The following is a 2,500-nucleotide window of genomic DNA, read 5'->3' on the forward strand; positions in this document are numbered from 1 at the left end:
TGGGCGATTGCCAAGCGACAAATGATAATGATGATGACGACGACGATGATGATGATAACAAAGCCAGTACAAATCCGTCAAAGCTGCCTCACTGTCTACTTATTTTAACCTCAGGATAAATACTTTATGCTAAATCCCTGGCAATTGTAGGATAGCTCATTTTCAGTTTCAAGACGACTGCCGCAAGAAAATTATGAAATCCATTTCGCTCTAACCTTGAGCACTCAAATTGACTGCCATATGCACGAGAGTCATTTTGCTTCCTCAAACACGTTTTAGATAATTTAGCTGCGTTGCGTTGTGCCCCAGGAAAGCCTCCTTAAACCTCTACATTGTATTGTATAACATTCTTTATGAACAACATGAAGGAAACTGTAACTGTTTCTTCCCTTCGCCCTTACGCAGATCACACTACTCAATATATGGCTGACAAAAACCTATTTATTCTTCATTTATCATTTTAAATTGACACATGGAAAGTTTATCTTCCTGGCCCGACTACAACTATAATCGGGCCAACCTGCGGGGGACAAGACAAAAGCAATGCGATTTGAGAAATGAACTTAACACTTTGATTTTCAAAAATTTGCTTTTATCAACGGAGTTGATAATGTAAATTGGCCATTGTACAGAGATTCTAAAAGCTGACGTTTCGAGCGTTAGCCCTTCGTCAGAGCGAAGTTTAATGGCTCTTGTTTCGAATAAAGATCCTGGAAGTCCACTTGGACAATAAGCTAACTTTCAACTGAAGAACATATAAATGAAATGGTGAAGAAAGAATTCATCAGTTGCTAAGATGGCTGCGCCGTCATCTCTAAAGCGCTTTGTGGCTGCAAACACTTTTACACCGGAGACTTGTATTATCGCATTTTGAGTACTGCAACTCTGCCTTTTGGCGCAGACAAAACACTAAACGAGATTCGAGGAGATGCAAATCAGTATGTCCTACGTGCAATAATGAATATGCGAAAAAACACTAACTATGAATCAGTCCTTTGCATGGGTAGTAAACATAAATACTCTGGAACATTGACGTTTGCCACAATCCCTAAAAATTTTTTTAGTGCTTTAATCCATGTAATCTTAGAAGTAGTTGGCTTAATTTTGAACAAATCTCTAATAGTAGCAGATTTTCTTCATATTCATATACGTATATCATCTCTCGTACTTGGAATCAACTGACATCAGTTAAAGAGGAAGAGGAACAAAGAGGAAGAATAATGGTTAATTTAATACCTTAATAGCAGGATAAACTGAATTCCTAAGGTTTACAATGTATAGAAGTGGAAAATATGAATATAATTACAAAAAAACTTACATTCTTACAATAAAATCCTACGACTACGAATATAAATCTTAAAAGGTAGCGTAATTGAATTGCTAAAAAATAACTGCACATTTGTTTATAAAAGTGTCACGACACCTATTGGTCTTACATGGCTCAGTTTACACGGTATGGTCTAGCGTTTCTGAGGTCCTTAGTTGGTCCTTCATTGAAAGGAATAAGAGGGTGTAGAACATCCAGGGCATTATCTACAATTTTGTTAAAAGTTTTTGACATAATTCCGTCCTTCTTGCTCTAACGTAACAAGGCCTGAAAGTGCCAGAGCATCTATGTAGTGCACTTCGTAACCAAAGATTATCCTAAGAGCACGTTTCTGAATCCGTTCAAAACTTAAGGATAGTTATTGTGGAAGACTAAAATGAAAAACCTGGCAGCCATAAAGTAAAACTGACTGAATGCAAGAAACATAGAACTGAACCAGTTCTTCAGGTAGTACATTTACACGCTTTAGTTGCGCTAAAAAATACATGCGTTTGACAGCTTTTTTTGTCATTTCTATTACACGAAAATTCCACTTAAGGTCTTCTTGAATATAAACACCCAATAACTTAAATACCTGTACTGTATTTATTTTACACCATGCGATTTCTACAAGTTCATATTTTGTGAGCTCATTGCATTTAGTGGGGTGAAGTTGGAACTTGTTGTTTGCAGACCATGTAGATACCTCATCAAGGATGGACTGCGCATGACTAGGCCCTTTATTCTCCACTATCTCGTAGACTGTTGTATCGTCCACATCCTTAAAAAGACCGTTCGAAGTATCTGCACTAAGATCATTTAGCATAACGAGAAACAGCCAGGGGCCCAGTTTGGAACTATGTGGAACCCCTGCACGAACCGGACGCCATTCGGAGAAGCGGTCGTTCCCTAGTTTGACTCTTTGCTGCCTTTTGGAGAGAAAGGCAGCAATCCAATTTATGATGTAAGGATTAATACCATATTGCAAAAGCTTGGCCATCAACAGACTATGATCAATCAAGTCGAACATTTTTTAACATGAATTTCCTAACATGTCTACATGTAGACATGTTAGGAAATTCATGTTAAAAAATGTAAATAGGCAATGACATGCCTAGACGTCACGTACGTATCCCTTGTTCTCTATTTCAAATTTCTGTGATTGTAACTGTTATTTCTGGCAGTTGCCTGATG

At 37.7% G+C, this 2,500-nt stretch overlaps 1 protein-coding gene across 2 annotated transcripts in view; it reads right to left on the reverse strand.

Moving 5' to 3' along the window:
• LOC138041096 (pyroglutamylated RF-amide peptide receptor-like) overlaps positions 1-2,500 on the reverse strand; it is a 71,721-nt gene that overhangs the window by 12,931 nt on the left and 56,290 nt on the right. The gene's annotated exons all lie outside the window — the stretch shown is intronic.

The sequence above is a fragment of the Montipora capricornis genome, chromosome 3 (assembly GCF_036669925.1).
Source record: "Montipora capricornis isolate CH-2021 chromosome 3, ASM3666992v2, whole genome shotgun sequence".
Classification (NCBI taxonomy): Eukaryota; Metazoa; Cnidaria; class Anthozoa; order Scleractinia; family Acroporidae; genus Montipora; species Montipora capricornis.